The sequence below is a fragment of the Dendropsophus ebraccatus genome, chromosome 6, assembly GCF_027789765.1.
Source record: "Dendropsophus ebraccatus isolate aDenEbr1 chromosome 6, aDenEbr1.pat, whole genome shotgun sequence".
NCBI classification, from domain to species: Eukaryota; Metazoa; Chordata; class Amphibia; order Anura; family Hylidae; genus Dendropsophus; species Dendropsophus ebraccatus.
This window is the reverse complement of record NC_091459.1, coordinates 38,654,480-38,674,302: the sequence shown is the minus strand read 5'-3', so window position 1 is coordinate 38,674,302 and position 19,823 is coordinate 38,654,480. Positions and strand designations below refer to the sequence as shown.

The following is a 19,823-nucleotide window of genomic DNA, read 5'->3' as shown; positions in this document are numbered from 1 at the left end:
TAAGGATCCCTTCTCCTGCAAGATGGGGGTCACAGGAAGCTAGGGAAAGAAGCATTGAATTTTTATCTAGAGATTAGTGGCTGTCTGAATGCTCAGACCCTGACCAATCAAAGCTATTGAAATATCTCCGCAACCTGTTAAAGATTTCTGTATAATGACACAGACACTTTAAAGACTTTGTATCATTCATTGGCACTGGTTTGTACATATTATTCATGACATATAAAAAGACCAGAACTTTACTTTCCACTCGTCTCTCCAAGCTTATGTTAGGTTGTAGGATGTTGGTCTTTTGCCATATTGCTGCCGCCATATTGCTCCTATTAAACGGATTGACAAGTCTCTGCACAAATCCGATAAGGCTGATAGTCTTTTAGAGTAGATGTCTTCCCGGATTAGCACTCCCCCTTGCACAATAGGGGACCTTCACAAGGCTCCCACTACTGACCTGGGATTCCCAAGCTGCTTGTGAATATTAAACACAGCATGGAGTTCTTTCTCAAGAATGAAGAACGGAAGGGTAATGAACTAGACTGCAGCACTTTCAATCTTCCTTTGTACTTTTGCTCTTCACTAATCACATATTCCATATGGAGGTGCTATATTCTTATCTATTCCGTATTCTGCCAAATGTTTTCGGGGCTTGTAGAACACTTAATGTGAAACATCTGTGCCGGAGACGTCTCCGTTTTTTCTATAAGCATTGGTGCATCATTCAAAAACAAAAACCCACATTATTTTGGAAAGACTCCTTAGTTTACATCTTGAGTGTGACAGATGTCTCAGATATACAGATCACTGCAGCTGGTATAGAGACAAGACTTGAATAACAAAAAACAAAACGTTGAAACCCTTAATGAATTAGTTGCACCAAGTGCTAACCCCATGTTAATAGATAGAAAGAATAAATGATGTGGGGGCTGTACTTCACTAATATGGGACTTGGCATTAATACCATTGTCAACACACATTTATACCCTAAAATAGGTGAAATGCCCATAGGCCGTGTTTCCACATGTGCGTGCAAAATGTGCTCTGAACAATTTGAGCCACTCTGGGGAGATGAAGTGCGCAGTTCATGCAAGACAGCCCAGGAATTTCCAGGAACTGGAGGCTTTTTGCCAAGAAGAATGGGCAGCTTTACCATCTGTGAAATCACGGTATTAAAGGGGTTATCGAGCACTACAAAAACATGGCCACTTTCCCCCTACTGTTGTCTCCAGTTTGGGTGGGGTTTTGAAACTCAGTTCCATTGAAGTAAATGGAGCTTAATTGCAAACCACACCTGAACTGGAGACAACAATAGGGGGAAAAGTGGCCATGTTTTTGTAGCGCTGGATAAACCCTTTAAGAACTGGGGTATGCAAACTTTTAATTAGGGTCATTTAGATGTTTTTGGTTGTCATTATCATTTAAAAAGAGAAACACAATAAATGGCTTCAGCCAACCACTAACCATGAGTGGGAAAAAAGTTTTTGTGTTATCATTTATATCCTCTGAAAAAAGGGACAAGAAAGCAAAAATTCTGCTGGGGTATGTAAAATTTTGAACACAACTGTATATACCGAAGGCTACACAGTCAAGTCACATTATTATGATCACCAGCTAATATTCAGAGTAACCATCATGTGCAGCATGGACAGCAGCTAGACAGGCGTGAAGTGACTTGGTAAGGACCTGTTACCGGTATCTGGAGCCATACTGACTGCATCCCAGAGCTGCTGAAGGAGAGGGGGAGACTCCATAGAGTGAACACAATGATCAAGGTGGTCCCACAGTTGCTCATCTGGGTTCATGTCTGGGGAATTAGGGGACCATGGTAGTACTTGGAAGTCTTGGTCATGCTCTTCTAACCAGTGTTGGACATTTCTTGCTAGAAGATTCCTTCCACTCCAAGAAAGACGATAAACATATACTGTACATGATGTGCAAGAAAAGGCCCATACTCGAATCTGTTTAGAATGCCTTCTACCTGGATAAATGGGCCAGAGAATCCAGTGAAAACATTCACTACAACACTGACACCTCCAGCTTGTGTTCTTCCAGCAATAGTTGCAGGGTCTTTGTTCTTTGAAGTTTCTTGACCAACATGGCAACATTCATTTGTTTGATGAAGTAGAAAATGTGACTCATAAGAGAAAGTAGTAAGCTAATAAGCAGACAACCAGTTTTTGTGGTGAGCTTCTCCACTGAACTTTGTCGGTCCTCCCTCAAGCACCCATCATAGCTGACGTTCACCTCACACATCGATGGCATGTGGTGCTCCACAGTTTACCGGTTGCATATTCACAATTTGTTCGTTCATGATACTTTCCCACTGTTGTCCTACAAACCCTTAGGACATAATACATATATGACCTCCATTATGTCCTTCCTGGCAGTGATGACACACACAGCCTCCGATAAGCATAAGAATACTGCTGTCTATGTACATGTCCTCTTCTTACTTCTCTGCTTCTATGCTACTTCATAGCCTGGGTTCTTTCTACGGTATATAGCACAGTATTATATTTTAAGCATTTGTTGTAAGAAACATTTAAAAATGGTTAGACTTTTCCCTGACTGTGATAAAGTATGTAACATGTGTGTTAGAGGTTATGTGGGCTTCTAAATTTTATGGCCTGTCCTCAAGGGTTTTGGTAACATTTCTTTTTGTACATTATCAGAACCTGAATTATCTGTCTGGGCTGTGCAATGTGATCAGAATTGTAAGTCTTGTAAGCGGTCCAGAGTAACCAAGTGCTTTCCACCTGATCCACTCAACCATGGTCTCCAGCTTGAGAGATCCCATATGGTAAAGAGAGTCCAGCTTTGTAACCCATTCTTCTATAGAGGGTAGTTGCGTAAATTTCTAGTATGGTATGGCGGTTCTTGCTGCAGTCAGGAAACGGTGAAGCAGGCCATTTTTGATAGCAGTAAGGGAACCTGGTGGGAGAGAGAGTTACCCAACACTAGAAGAGGAGGTGACACTAGTATCAGTAAATAGATGGCAAAAGTAGAGCACCACAAGGGCATGAACATGGTGCTAATGTCTGTCCCACAAAGCAAGCAAAGACCCAATACCTCTGGAGAGCATCGTAAACTGTTTCATTATTACCTGACATGCTGTGGGCGTTTGGCAGCTCATAGTAAAAATCTTGACTCCGTCAACTCTGGTTAGGGGGAGAGACAAGTTCATTTTTCCAGGCGGAGACATAGACAAGGTCTTGATTTTCGTCTTTAGCCAGGAGCAAGCAATAGAGCTGGGAGACAAACTTAGGGGCGTATTACATTAGACCCGATTTACTATGTCTTTGTTTATGGCTGCATCCATGTTTTCCTAGACTCCCTAGGGCTGAATCCAACTCAAGCAGCCACCGCTAATCAAATGATTCGGGCAAACCTGAGCATACTCTAAGGTCGCTCAACTCTACTTTTCATGTTTTCATGAATCTGGGCAGATAAGTTCCGGCGGATTCCGTCGCTCGTACCCGTTTGCAACAGCGCACATAGCCGCTCGTGCCATAGACACCATTCTATGGCCGGACAGATTCCGCGTTCCGCCAAAAGAACTGACATGTCATTTCTTTCGACAGACAGCAGAATCGGCCCGGCCATAGAATGGTATCTATGGCACGGGCAGAGAGGCGCGAACAGGTATGAGCAACAGAATCCGCCGGAACTTCTCCGTATGGAGTCCGTAGTGTGAACCTACCCTAAGGCTGCTGTTCTGATTAGATATGCAATGTAGGCCCTAATCTGATTGTTTTATGCAACTATGATCAGATACCTAATAAATGTGATGGCAGCAATAGCATTTGTTAACAAAGGAAATGGTACACTAATAGCTATTTTATACAGCAGGGTTGGCCGGGCACAAACAATGACTATTGTGTAATTGCTATATTTGTCTTACAGTCAAAATTATATCAGAAATCTGGTCATTTGATCAGTTCAGAGAGTGAGCTAAACAGATGTGAGCTAAACAGGGAGCAGTAGGAAATAACTCTGGAGCGTGGAGTGTATGCTAATGAAGGTCATGCATACAAACTAGAATGCCAAACAGATAAGTGTCTGCTTCAAGTAACCTTGGGACACTGTTTCTCACCATGAACTATTTGTCCTTGATTTTAAGAGCAGCTGCAGTTAATATTCCTAAATCTTATTATAAGATCATTGATATTTCAGCTGAAACTGTAGCTGGTCATAGATGTTTCTTTGGCAACCAGCAACTTGGGATGAGTGAATTTACAGTAGGAACGAAGCAAAGTGCTTCATTAGGATCGTCCGGCAGCTTGTCAGGTTGCTTTGAAGTCCGTGCCGTTCCACTTCTGGTGCCGGGAACACTGGGTCCAGTCCTGGGAACGTTTCCCAGTTTCCCAGGACAGGGTCAAGTTTTTCTTGGCACCTGTGTTGGAGAGTCACAGACTTCAAAGAATCCTGCTGCCGGCCGATCCTTATGGTGCTTTTACACGGAGCGATTATCGTTCGAATTTTCGCAATAACGATCGCATTTGAGCGATAATCGGCTTGTGTAAACACATCAAACGATCAAACGACGAGCGAGAAATCGTTAATTTTGATCTTTCAACAAGTTCGCAAAAAATTTGGAGATCGCTTCGTGTAAACAGTCTTTCACCGATTTACCCTATGTGTGAGATGGGCTTAAGCAATCTTAAAAAGATCGCAATAACTATTTTTTCTAACGATCTATCGTTCTGTCTAAACGCTGATCGTTATAAAAAACACATCGTTACTTCAAAATCGTTAGACGATCGATTGGGCGAATTATCGCTCCGTGTAAAAGAACCATAACAAAGCGCTTTGCTTAATTCCTGCAACTTCAACCTTATCTGAGAGACAATAGTATTGGGCAAATACAATTCACTCTGTTAGAGAGATATTTTAATCAGGTAACTAGCAGGTAGTGTACCTCCTATGGTGATACACAAATGCACGGCGCTATAAGGCAGTAACATTGCTCGCTGCTCAGGTGCTATATGGAAGGTACCCGTGCCCTCCAAATGGTTACTGGGTGTATGTAAAAAAGAAACGCTTAGCGCCACAACAAATTAGGCTAAAGTCGGCAATAGTAGTAACGAGTAACCAGCTAGTAAGTCTACTTGTTACTTCTATTTAATATTTTAATCAGGCTTTTTAGCGAACAACTTTTGGTGTATTTCATTTATTATATCCATTCATACAAGGGTTAGATGCTCACTATGCGGTATAGTTGGTGCATATGCAGAATGCACTTTATTTTGTTAACATCAAATTTGTGACAGGTCATATAGGCATATGAAAAGATTTGAGTGATTGTGGTCCAGGTGCAGAGCTTCCCACTGATCACTAGAGCGAGCCAAGAGAAGCACTCAACAAAGCGCTTCTCTCTCTGTCTCTCTTTGCTGCACAGGAGAATTGGCTTGGATCAGACCAATACAAGGATTTCCCTTTGGCACATACGTGAGGCCAGGTGACCACCAGATGGATATCAGTTGAAATAATCATAGCGTGACGGCCATGGCAGAATAGTATCCACAATTGTGTTTATGAAAAGAATCGCAGCACGTTTCGGTCCCTCTGTATTTCTGGGCCTTTTGTTGCGACTCTTTTACAAACAGGTTTCATTGTGGCAGGTGGATATTGTGGTGTTATCAGCTGATGACTGGGAAGATGTCACTATTTAATCTCCTCGTGGTCAGCGCAAGAGACCTTCTCATTCAATATAGGTTTGTACACAGAGTTTACTTCACTCCCATCCAAGTAAAGTTGCTGGGGATGTCACAGACCATACGTTTCTGTGGTCACGCTGACACTGCTACTTTCCTACATGCTGTTTTCTCCTGTCCAAAAGTCCTCCTCTTTCAGTCATCTCTTCTGCTTTTCCTGAATCAGCAATTCTCCTGTCCCAGAGTACTCTCTGCTTTAGTTTGCCTTTAAGGGGTTATTAACACTTACATTTTTGGCTGATGACCATAGTGACTATATTGGCATGGAAATCTACCTATGTCTCTATTGCAGTGAAAGAAGAAACTCGTAAACGTCTACTGTAAAGTGTTATATCTGAATAGAAACCGGCCCAAAAATGCAGCAATATCTGGTCAGATTGGTTGGTTGCGACATAGGTGATGACTAAATACTTTGTTATCTGCTCCCTGGGTGGTCGGAGAGCAGTGGTTTGGGTGCTTGTGTGAGTGTTGTGCGAATGCTTCTGGTCGGCCTCCCTTTGTTTGGCCCATCGACTTTGGCATTGGGTCTGTAGTTGATCTAGACTTTGTCCTAATGCTCCTGCTCCTGTTTTTGGGCACCATTCCTACTGTCTTCACCATTTATTAATCTTATGACCGTAATATTGTTTGGACACTTGTGTTCAGAGAACGTAGGTTTCTCTGGTCCTGGCAGTTAGTCACTGACAGCCGACCCCCTGAGATCCTAGCACTGGAGACCTGTAAAAAGGTGACAGCCTAGCCTAAGGCTTATTAGTGATGGTCACAAAAATGTGTGGCTGGTCATTAAGGGCTCAATAAATAGTGGGGGGTCTGACCTCTGGGACCCCCACCAGTTGTGACAATAAAGGGAATGTAGCTGTGTTTTTTTTCTGCTAGCTTTTCTCTCCTATAGTGGTGCTCCAGGCCACATGGCTTTGTTGGGGACTGCAGACAGACAGTTCAGAAACACAATGGCAGGTCTCCTTCATTCTTAGGGTGGTATTACACTGGCCGAGCAGGGCCCGATAATACCTGTAAACGAGCAGCGATCTGCTAGATAGTTGCTGGTTTACTGGGCCTATTACACGGCCCGATAATCCTTCGACAAGAGCTGCAAGGACATAGTTACCGATGTCCTTGCAGCCCTTGCTAAACTGGCATACATTACCCATCCACGTTCCAGGGCTGCTCCTGCTGTTCGCTTCTCCCGGGGTCCCGCGCGCTTTCTAGCTTCACAGCGGCCTGTCAGCTGGTAGGCCGCTCAGCCAATCAGAGGCCGGGACCGCCGCGGCCTGTGATTGGCTGAGCGGCCTATCAGCTGACAGGCCGCTGTGAAACTAGAGCTTGCGCGGGACCCCGGGAGAAGCGGACGACAGGAGCAGCCCTGGAACGTGGATGGGTAATGTAGATCGTTAGTCGCTGGCCACGCACCGCTATTACACTCAGCGGTGCGCGGTCGGCGCCCGACAAAAATAGGGTCTAACCTATATCAACGATCAGCCGATGATCGTTGTCATCGGCTGATCGTTGCATTTATTACACGGAGCGATAATCGGCCGAATCGGGCCAATTCGGCCGATTATCGTTCCGTGTAATAGTACCCTTAGGATTGGTATTGATTATGGTCATAAAGAAATCTAGCAGGTTTGGATTCTGTCGACTATCCTCCTGCAGACACAGTGGGTTGAAGCGTGACTGCATTCACCATCTTGAACTGCAATATAGAAGTGCAAAATTGTGATCTTATGTGATCTTGAAGGTGTTGTCCAGCGAAAATCTTTTTCTTTCAAATCAACTGGTGTCAGGTTATATAGATTTGTAATTTACTTCCATTAAAAAATCTCGAGTCTTCCCATACTTGTTAGCTGCTGTATGTCCTGCAGGAAATGTTGTTTTATTTTCAGTCTGACACAGTGCTCTCTGCTGACATCTCTGGCCGAGACAGGAACTGTCCAGAGCAGGAGAGGTTTTCTATGGGGATTCCCGCAAAGATTTAAACACTTTTGGCGCTCCCAGCATTATAATGCTACATGATGCTTCATGCTTAGTAGCTTCTGTGATTCATGGAGCATATGAATGCGCTCTAAGTAAATAGATTTGTGCTGTGCTTGATGTAGTCATGATGGAGGATACAAACTGAGGCCAGTTTCACACATAACGGAGCTGTAAGTCCCTTGCCTGTCATTTTGAATGAGAATACATACTCACAGCGGGATTGACATCCTGAGTATGTAAATGACAGCCCCCTTAACGCCCCGCCGGCTGGTACATACATACATTACCTGCTCTGCGCTTTGGCTTGATTCAGGGGTTCCCAGGTGGACGTCCCGCTAAGACAATCAGTACGCTGCCCTGTTGTAGCCACTGATTGGCTGAGCAGGACGTCCTGACACCGGGAGCCCCCGAAGCAAGTCGGAGCGCAGAGCAGGTAATGTATGCTCTGGCCGGCGGGGAGTTAAGGGGGCTGTCACCTACATACTTCTCATTCAAAATGACAAGCAAGGGATCCGCAGCGGATTTTGTGCAAATTCGCAGCGTAAAATCCGCTGCAGATGCGTTACATGTGAAACTGGCCTAATCCTACAATCAGGTAAGATCTGTTGAAATAAGATAAGGAATGGCAGACTTACCTGGCAGCCAGTGAGGATGGGAGGAGAACATGTGCCAGGCTGAGCACACATTTCTTTAAAGCATGCCAGGTGCGTCTGCAGACACAATTCACTGACTCACTGCCAAGGAGTTGCCGACAACTGTAATTAGGGCTGTCAAAATCTTCAGCATTTTTTTTGGCCTCAGGAGGTGTCTTTTAATGGGTTTCTTTTGTTACCAGTGAGGAATTTTAGTAGCCATCTCAGACTAGTCATCTTTTTTATTGTCCTTAACTGCAACAAAGGATGATGTAAATGCAATTTCATAGGGTGCTCCCTGACTCCTGACACAATACCAAAGTAGCAAAACATTCATGTTATATTTTAGTAATTTGTATTGTAGATAGGTGGATGGATTGTTGCTGAACATACTTAAAGGTGTATTCACTGATCCCCCACTGATTGTTTGACACCTTTCCCACTTGTCTATGCTGCCTGATAATCGTTTAGCGAGGGCTGCAGGGAAGTCGTTACCAATGTCCTTGCAGCCCTTGTTTAAACACCATACTTTACCTAAACATGTTGCAGGTCTTCTCCTGTGCTTCTTCTTCCTCCCGGTCCCGCGCACAGCAGCAGCTTCGGTGCGGCCTTTCTGAGCTGACAGACCGCGCTCAGCCAATCACTGGCCGCGGCGATACTGGCCATTCATTGGCTGAGCGGTCTGTCAGCTAAGACAGGCCGCACCAAAGCTGCTGCTGAGAGCGGAACCGGGAGGAAGAAGGAGCACAGGAGAAGACCTGCAACATGCTTAGTTAAAGCATGGTGCTTGTAATACGTCCACACAGCGATGATGCCCGGTGATTTTAGGTTTGAACCTAAATAAACGATCAGCCAATGACGCAATTATCGGCCGATCGTTGTCTTTATTCCATGGAGCGATTATCGCTCCATGGAATAGGCCCCATAGAATACCTGTCAGTTGTTTCTCTTGGGTTCACCATGGACATCCAAGCCTATAAAAAACAAATCACACCACTGTACCATAATAATGGAAAGTCAAAACATCTATTGATATATCAGTGCATTAAAACAAGAATAAAATTGCAGGAGGAGGAAAGTCACAAAGAAATAAATGCACAAAACCATATTGGTAACATGTATGACAATGTACATAAACCTGCCAAGAAAGCCTGTGTATGTGAATGTGGCCAGGGGCAACACTAAAGTGCAGATGGGCATTCTAGCCAAATGCTGGAGTGTGCATAACACTAACACCAGAGAAAACGTGTGCAACCTGCGCATTTATAATGGGTCCATCTACACAAAAGTTAAATGCTATTGCAAACCTTCCTAGTGTTATATTACAGGACAACAACAAAAATACCATGCAGTAATTACACAAAATAAAACAATGGTGCATATAAGTTAAATATTTTTTGCTAATTCACTTATTTAGCAAACTTGTCTCCTGATATGCTGTTCTTTCCCTCCTATTGTTGACAGCTTATTTTCTAGGTTACTGACCACTGATACATCGGTTTTCTCATATTTACATGGATAAAGCAGTGCCAGCACGGGTCCTTTTTTTGAACCACGGCCCTGTTCCCACGTATGGCCTCCAGTGGGAGAGACCCCCCGCCCCTCAATGACGCGGCTCCATTGATTCTAATATGATATATACATATATATGCAAAGCTGAACAGCACTGTGTAGACTTTAAGTCAGGATAGCTTCCAGCTAATGGGTGCACGTCCCAACGGTAGTCGACCCCGACTCCACAGGATAATAATCAGGAACGGGAAGACGGCACTCCGATAGTGTAAATAAGTGATGGTTTATTCACCGCTACACATACGCTGTACGTGTATGGGTGAATAAACCATCACTTATTTACACTATCGGAGTGCCGTCTTCCCGTTCCTGATTTATTATATATATATATATATATATATATATATATATATATATATATATATATATATAATGTTATACAGTTGATACATATGGGGGTATGTATCAAAGTCTGCATTTAGGGCAAACTTGAAAAAATGTGCAAATTTTTGTGCAGGGACCCCTGACTAATCACAAACTGCACCTTCTCCTAGCGAATGTGGTGAAAGTAATGAAAAACAAGATAACATCCGTAGGGGAATAGTAAGCCTTGATCTGTGCCCAGCCCACTGTCCCTGCCTACTATGGACCATCTGCCCTAGGCGGCAGCCCCTAACTAAGCAACATGCCCTATGCTGACTGGGTGCAGAGCCCAGCCTGGGTCAAAAGCCAGCCGGGTGTGTGCATATAAACAAAAAAATAAACTAAAAAAAAAGTCAAAGAGAGTCAAATAAATGCCAGGATCATACACATACAGTAGCACAGTACAAAGCCAGGATGCAGGGACATAGATAAATAGGCAAAAGGTCAAGAAGACATTCACCTGTGATTGATCCGATGATTTGGCTTTCATGATAGACTGCCAGGCAGCAGCGTCACTTAGCTCTGCCAGCCTAGCATGACTCATAGGATTCCCACCCGCTGCCTGTGACAACTGGGTATCCATAACAACAGAGTCCCGCCACCCGCGCTGTGCATGTATCGCACACTTACCGTTCATTGCATTGTATCTGAAAATATCAAATCTGCAGCTTTTTCTCAAATCTGTGCAGATTTTTCCGATTTTTAACCCCCCTCACATGTTTAGCATAGTAATTTGTTGCAGATGAAAGTCCCCAACAAATCTGCCAGGTCTAACAGAACCACATTTCCTGTTGCCTAATGTTGCATATTGGCCAATGTGGCTTCTTTTGTGACATTAACTATTTGTTGTATAGTTTGTGTGCATAGTATAAGTTATGTGTACAGCTATTGTACATTTTGGGTGCATTCACACGTACAGGATTTGCAGCAGATTTAATGGTGCAGATTTGATGCTGTGTTCAGTTATTTAGATCAAATCTGCTGAGGATCTGCTATGCATAAAATCTGCTGCAATACAGTGTGTGTGTGTGTGTGTGTGTGTGAAGCTTCCCTTTATGTGAATTATGCCTATTGTTAATTTCCTTTTATAGTAATGTTATTGGATCTTGATTAAATGGCTCAACTTCATACATACATGATTAAAGAGAACTTGTACGAGTAATTGGAATGGGTCCTGCTGGTTTGCCATAATTGATAGATCTCTTACCATACACAGAGAGATTTATCAATCAGTGCTCATAAGCAAGAAGAAGCCCCAATGACTTGCAGTCTGACAATGATGATAGGTTCCCTTCAAACAACTGTAAGATATTGCTTTTGTTTAAATGTATTGAGAAAAAGAAGTAATGTATGGCAGTACAGTACATATAATTATACTGACTCTGACTTTTTGTTTTCTGTTAAATGGTCACTGTCGTTTCAACCAACTTTGTACAAATACATCAAAACCTCTTTGAGAAGACAAAAGGGGTTATCCAGCCCTACAAAAACATGGCCACTTTCTTCCAGAGACAGCACCACTTATCTCTCCAGTTTGGGTGCGGTTTTGTAATTCTGTTCCATTGAAGGGAATGGAGCTTAATTGCAAACCGCACCTGAACTGGAGACAAGAGTGGTGCTGTCTCTGGAAGAAAGTGGCCATGTTTTTAGTTTCCAAAAAGTTTTATTCAGTTTTTTAGTTTTTTCTGCAAACAATTGCAAATGAAGGAACATCGGGTGTACAAATTAGCCCATAATCGGCAATGTATAACCAAGCATCAAATAAAAACATCCAACAGTTCAAAGTTGAGTCTATCATTGTCTCTATAAAAGGTGTAACATACATCACTCCATTCTTAACCATAGCCCAGTGGCAGAACTAATGGGCAGACCTAAACGTCGTCTGCTAAATTCAACTAAACAGAAACCCCGGATTCCAACGTTGGGTGGTACGTGGCCATGTTTTTAAAGCACTTGATAACTCTTTTAAATTTGCTTTGCAATGTAGCCTTCTGTAGGAGTGTAAATAGTATAAAGAAGAAATTGTTCACAGCAAACTCCAATCCCGTAAAAAATTGTTGATCTTTATTTCATTTCACAGATAAATTGTAAATCCATCAGTCTTTTACTGATGGATTTACATTTTATCTGTGAAATGAAATAAAGATTAACATTTTTTTTTACAGGATTGGAGTTTGCTGTGGACTATTTCTTCTTTATACTGTTTATGCCATTGATCCAGTGAGTCCCTGGATGTCTACAGCACCGCCCGGAGCAAACACAATATAGGGGTAGGCTCAGATTTATATGTATGGCATATATGCGGTTGTAGCAGTTTTTGCAGTTATTTGGATATTCTGTAGGAGTGGTCCTCTCAAAGAAAATAGAGAAAATTTTCTTACCTGTAATTTTGCTTTCCTCAAGTCCGAAGGCAGCACAGATGGGATATATATGTGTGCTGCCTTCGGACTCGAGAAAAGCAAAATTACAGGTAAGAAAATTTCCTCTTTCCTTTTCGTCCTCAGGCAGCACAGATGTATATGTGTGCTGCCTGAGGACGAAAAGGAAAGTCACTATGCACATTGTCGGATTAAAAATCTGACATGCAAAATCTAGTCTGAATACCTATTATCAGAGAAAAAAAATTCCTCTCTACGTTTTATTTTCCCTCTTGTCTACTGGACTGAATAATCAGTCTAAGTTTGCTACTAAAATCCATCCTAAGGAGGCATTCACATGTTACATGATTAAGATCCGTGCAGGGAACTCCCTGCATCAGTATTGTTATGATGCCGAAAGAATTTAAATGTTTGTGCTACTGTTCTGATACAACCATGCTGTATCAGTACAGTAGCATGAAGATTTTAACTCTCAGAGCTGCTGGCATCATCTTTACCCATGGTGTCAGGAGCTCTAAACTCGATTCCATAGCACATTGTCCGTATTTACCGACCCTCTACAGAACGTGTAACTGTCCCCTGAGAAACTGGCAATTAGGTATTGAAATAGGCCATGTACTAAAATTCCATTTACAAATCATCTAATGGCCATGAATACCGCTATACCTTGTGCGTACACAACTTTTAGCTCAATCTGAAACAACAGGCACAGTTTAAAAGTAACCATGGAATGTGCATGTTAATGCATAACTATGCAATAAGTATAACCAACAAGGTAAAAGTAAATACATGACTAAAATACTGACAGAAATACTACGGGTGAACATAACCTAACACTGATGCATGAAAGGGGCCTTACCTTATTGTCCATGTTTAAGTTTAACCCCTTCCCTCCCCCACCCCAAATTTTAGATTTGTCGGCCTATGTTTTCTACCTCCTTACCTTGCAAAAACACCATGCCGTTTGAACAAAAACGCCTGCATACTGATAGTAGCTGTAAGCAGGGCCGTTTTAATACATTGGTGGGCCCAGTGCACAGCCATCAAGAGTGGGCCCCCCCCCCTTCCCTTTTGGCACATTGTATAATGTACTGAATTTGCCCCCACACTGTATCAAGAGCCCCAATACATACAGTAGTTACCTTATAACACTATTTGCACCATACAGTGATTACATATTACATAAAAACTGCACTAAACAAAACAGAAAGATATCACCAATGATACCATTACATAATACCGCCCTAACACTACAACCCTATAACAGAGTGCAGTTACATCCAGTAACTCACCGGGGGCGTCTTCTCCGATCAGAGTCTGTCACCTTTTCTTTTTCTCTCCATCCAGCCTGGGCCACCTTGAAGTCTTCTCCTGGCTGTGAATCTTCTCTCAAGAATCTGCCAGACAAATATTTTAGGCTCCAACACATACAGTAGTTAGGTCCCTTGTACCCCTATACAGTAGTTACACCCCTCTGTACCCCTACATAGTTACACCCCTCTGTGCCTCCATAGTTTTAAGGTGTCCCTGTAGTATATAGACCCTCATGTGCTCCTCCAGTTATATACAGACCTCCTGTGCGCTCCCCCATTAGTATATAGCCCCCCTGTGCACTCTCCCCAGTAGTATATAGACCCCCTGTGCTCTCCCACAATAGTATATAGCCCCCCTGTGCTTTCCCCCCAATAGTATATAGCCCCCCTGTGCTCTCCCCAATAGTATATAGCCCCCCTGTGCTCTCCCCAATAGTATATAGCCCCCTTGTGCTCTCCCCAATATATAGCCCCCCTGTGCTCTCCCCCATAGTATATAGACCCCTGTGCTCCCCAATAGTATATAGCCCCCCTGTGCGCTCTCCCATTAGTATATAGCCCTCCTGTGCTCTCCAATAGTATATAGCCTCCCTGTGCTCTCCCCCATAGTATATAGCCCCCTGTGCTCCCCAATAGTATATAGACCCCTGTGCTCCCCAATAACATATAGCTCCCATGTGCTCCCCAATAGTATATAGACCCCTGTGCTCCCCAATAGTATATAGCTCCCCTGTGCTCCCCCATAGTATATAGCTCCCCTGTGCTCCCCCATAGTATATAGCTCCCCTGTGCTCCCCAATAGTATATAGCTCCCCTGTGCTCCCCAATAGTATATAGCTCCCCTGTGCTCCCCAATAGTATATAGCTCCCCTGTGCTCCCCAATAGTATATAGCCCCCCTGTGTTCCCCTATAGTGTATAGCTCCCTGTGCTCCCCCATAGTATATAGCCCCCTGTGCTCCCCCATAGTATATAGCCCCCTGTGCTCCCCCATAGTATATAGCCCCCTGTGCTCCCCCATAGTATATAGTTCCCCTGTGCTCCCCAATAGTATATAGCTCCCCTGTGCTCCCCAACAGTATATAGCCCCCTGTGCTCCCCCATAGTATATAGCCCCCTGTGCTCCCCCATAGTATATAGCTTCCCCATAGTATATAGCTCCCCTGTGCTCCCCAATAGTATATAGTCCCCTGTGCTCCCCCATAGTATATAGCCCCCTGTGCTCCCCCATAGTATATAGCTCCCCTGTGCTCCCCCATAGTATATAGCCCCCTGTGCTCCCCCATAGTATATAGCTCCCCTGTGCTCCCCCATAGTATATAGCCCCCTGTGCTCCCCCATAGTATATAGCTCCCCTGTGCTCCCCCATAGTATATAGCCCCCTGTGCTCCCCCATAGTATATAGCTTCCTGTGCTCCCCCATAGTATATAGCCCCCTGTGCTCCCCCATAGTATATAGCCCCCTGTGCTCCCCCATAGTATATAGCTCCCCTGTGCTCCCCCATAGTATAAAGCCCCCTGTGCTCCCCCATAGTATATAGCCCCCTGTGCTCCCCCATAGTATATAGCCGCCCCCCATAGTATATAGCCCCCTGTGCTCCCCAATAGTATATGTGCTCCCCTGTGCTCCCCCATAGTATATAGCCCCCTGTCCTCCCCCATAGTATATAGCCCCCTGTGCCCCCAATAGTATATAGCCCCCTGTGCCCCCCATAGTATATACTGTAGCCCCCTGTGCTCCCCAGTAGTATATACCTCCCCCTCCCATATAACATTGAAAAAAACAAACACTGTTACTCACCTAGGTCCACGCGTTCCTCTTCTCTTCCCTCTTGAGGCCGCACTTCCTGCAGTCACAAGAGGCTGCACTCCCCTTACCCTCGCGCCGACGCTCCAGTGACGTCGGGCGCTAGAGGGAGAGTGCGGCCTCTTGTGACTGCAGGAAGTGCGGCCACAAGAGGGACTGACAGGGAGGGAGCCAATGGCTCTCTCTCTGTCAGTATCGCTGCCGCTGAAGCGCCGCAGCGGCAGCAGGCGGGCGGGGGCAGCGGCGGACGGGGGGGCCCTGCAGGGGGCGCCATGGAGGGGTAAGTAGATTACCCATCCATGGCGCTCCCCCCTGACAGGCTGGTGGCCGGAGCCCTGTGCGACCGGCCTGCTCGGCCTGCTCGGGGGGGCCCCTTTAACCAGTGGGCCCGGTGCACGTGCACCATGTGCCCTCTGGTTAAAGCGGCCCTGGCTGTAAGTCAATAGAATTTTATGAAATGCTATAAATTTTTTTGGCTCCGTGGCAGCTTTTGTAAAACGCAGCATGCTTAGGGTTTAGCATTTTTTTTCTGCAGACTGTGACGTTTCTCTCCCATAGAGTTCGATGGAATATCCTCTGTTTGTCCCAAAAGCAATTGCATTACTGTAACCCCTCTTGTTGGCCACAAAAGTGGTGTACTGTATGTAAGTCTCTTCTGTGTTTGTTCATAATGCAAAAATTTAATAAATATTTTTATGGGGAAAAGTGAAGATCATTTATGGCAGTTTTCCTACAAAAACACTGTGTCTGAAAGCGACCAGAGGATGACAAGTTGTACTTTTTACCATTATCCTTCACGCAGGGCCGCTTTAACCAGAGGGCACATGGTGCACGTGCACCGGGCCCACTGGTTAAAGGGGCCCCCCCGAGCAGGCCGGCCGTTGCTATGTGCGACCAATGCGGTCGCACAGGGCTCCGGCCACCAGCCTGTCAGGGTGGAGCGCCATGGATGGGTAATCTACTTACCCCTCCATGGCGCCCCCTGCAGGGCCCCCCCGTCCGCCGCTGCCCCCGCCCGCCCGCTGCTGCTGCGGCGCTTCAGCGCTGCAGCAGCAGCGACACTGACAGAGAGAGAGCCATTGGCTCCCTCCCTGTCAGTCACTCTTGTGGCTGCACTTCCTGCAGTCACAAGAGGCCGCACTCTCCCTCTAGCGCCCGACGTCACTGGAGCGTCGGCGCGAGGGTAAGGGGAGTGCAGCCTCTTGTGACCGCAGGAAGTGCGGCCACAAGAGGGAAGAGAAGAGGAACGCGTGGACCTAGGTGAGTAAAAGTGTTTGTTTTTTTCAATGTTGTATGGGAGGGGGAGCTATATACTATTGGGGAGCACAGGGGGCTATATACTATGGGGGGCACAGGGGGCTATATACACTATGGGGGAGCACAGGGGGCTATATACTACTGGGGAGCACAGGGGAGCTATATACTATGGGGGAGCACAGGGGGCTATATACACTATGGGGGAGCACAGGGGGCTATATACTACTGGGGAGCACAGGGGAGCTATATACTATGGGGGAGCACAGGGGGCTATATACTACTGGGGAGCACAGGGGGCTATATACTATGGGGGAGCACAGGGGGCTATATACTATGGGGGAGCACAGGGAGCTATATACTATGGGGGAGCACAGGGGGCTATATACTATTGGGGAGCACAGGGGGCTATATACTATGGGGGAGCACAGGGGAGCTATATACTATGGGGGAGCACAGGGGGCTATATACTATGGGAGAGCACAGGGGAGCTATATACTACTGGGGAGCACAGGGGAGCTATATACTACTGGGGAGCACAGGGGAGCTATATACTATGGGGGAGCACAGGGGAGCTATATACTATGGGGGAGCACAGGGGGCTATATACTACTGGGGAGCACGGGAGCTATATACTATGGGGGAGCACAGGGGGCTATATACTACTGGGGAGCACAGGGGAGCTATATACTATGGGGGAGCACAGGGGAGCTATATACTATGGGGGAGCACAGGGGAGCTATATACTATGGGGGAGCACAGGGGAGCTATATACTATGGGGGAGCACAGGGGAGCGATATACTATGGGGGAGCACAGGGGAGCTATATACTATCGGGGAGCAAAGGGGAGCTATATACTATGGGGGAGCTATATACTATGGGGGAGCACAGGGGAGCTATATATTATGGGGAGCACAGTGGGGCTATATACTATGGGGGAGCACAGGGGGCTATATACTATTGGGGAGCACAGGGGGCTATATACTATGGGGGAGCACAGAGGAGCTATATACTATGGGGGAGCACAGGGAGCTATATACTATGGGGGAGCACAGGGAAGTTATATACTATGGGGGAGCACAGGGGGCTATATACTATGGGGGAGCACAGGGGAGCTATATACTATGGGGAAGCACAGGGGACTATATACTACTGGGGAGCACAGGGGTCTATATACTATGGGGGAGCACAGGGGAGCTTTATACTATGGGGGAGAACAGGGGGGCTATATACTACTCGGGAGCACAGGGGAGCTATATACTACTGGGGAGCACAGGGGGCTATATACTACTGGGCAGCACAGGGGAGCTATATACTACTGGGGAGCACAGGGGGCTATATACTACTGGGCAGCACAGGGGGCTATATACTATGGGGGAGCACAGGGGGCTATATACTATGGGGGAGCACAGGGGAGCTATATACTATTGGGGAGCACAGGGGGCTATATACTATTGGGGAGCACAGGGAGCTATATACTATTGGGGAGCACAGGGGTCTATATACTATGGGGGAGAGCACAGGGGGGCTATATATTATGGAGAGCACAGGGGGGCTATATACTATTGGGGAGAGCACAGGGGGCTATATACTATTGGGGGAGCACAGGGGGGCTATATACTATTGGGGGAGAGCACAGGGGGGCTATATACTATTGTGGGAGAGCATAGGGGTCTATATACTATTGGAGAGCACAGGGGGGCTATATACTATTGGGGGAGAGCACAGGGGGGCTATACACTATTGTGGGAGAGCACAGGGGGGGCTATATACTACTGGGGAGAGTGCACAGGGGGGCTATATACTAATGGGGGAGCGCACAGGAGGGCTGTATATAACTGGAGGAGCACATGAGGGGCTATATACTACAGGGACACCTTAAAACTATGGAGGCACAGAGGGGTGTAACTATGTAGGGGTACAGAAGGGTGTAACTACTGTATAGGGGTACAAGGGACCTAACTACTGGATGTGTTGGAGCCTAAAATATTTGTCTGGCAGATTCTGGAGAGAAGATTCACAGCCAAGAGAAGACTTCAAGGTGGCCCAGAGAAAAAGAAAAGGTGACAGTCTCTGATCGGAGAAGACGCCCCCCGTGAGTCACTGGATGTAACTGCACTCTGTTATAGGGTTGTAGTGTTAGGGGTCATGATGTGGCGGTATTATGTAATGGTATCATTGGTGATATCTTTCTGTTTTGTTTAGTGCAGTTTTTATGTAATATGTAATCACTGTATGGTGGAAATAGTGTTATAAGGTAACTACTGTATGTATTGGGGCTCTTGATACAGTGTGGGGGCAAATTCAGCACATTATACAATGTGCCGAAAGGGAAGGGGGGGCCCACTCTTGAGGGCTGTGCACTGGGCCCACCAATGTATTAAAACGGCCCTGCCTTCACGGTACAGCTGGCTAAATATATTCTTCATAGCAGTGCTAATATAGCGATACCAATATTGGGTAGTTTTTCTTCAGTGTTACCAGAAAAAAATTAAAACACTTTTCTTAAAAAAAAAAATTGTACTTTGCCATGTTCTGACCTGTATATTGCAGCAAATTTGTGACAATGTGGCTTTTGTATTACTTTTTTATTTTCTATTTTTTTCTGTGATTTCACCAAAAATCAACACATTTGAACTTTCTGTTTGCACCATTGACTATGCTGGATCTGGAATGATATAATTTAATAGTTCAGACAATCCTGCGATACCAAATTTAAAGTAAATTCTGCCAGAAGAATGTGTTTTATCATTTTAATGCCAATAACCAATGTAAATCAAATATATGTGTTTTTTTTCTTTTAAACTTTATTGGGGATGGTT

At 45.3% G+C, this 19,823-nt stretch overlaps 1 protein-coding gene and 1 long non-coding RNA gene across 2 annotated transcripts in view; one reads left to right on the top strand and one right to left on the bottom strand.

The window, feature by feature from the left end:
- Window positions 1-19,823, top strand: part of METTL24 (methyltransferase like 24) — a 45,902-nt gene that overhangs the window by 7,458 nt on the left and 18,621 nt on the right. The gene's annotated exons all lie outside the window — the stretch shown is intronic.
- LOC138795565 (uncharacterized) lies at window positions 4-10,798 on the bottom strand. The gene is made up of 3 exons (XR_011363630.1): window positions 10,710-10,798; window positions 9,248-9,288; window positions 4-39 (listed from the first exon to the last, which is right to left on the bottom strand). It is a non-coding gene; the product is annotated as an uncharacterized lncRNA (long non-coding RNA).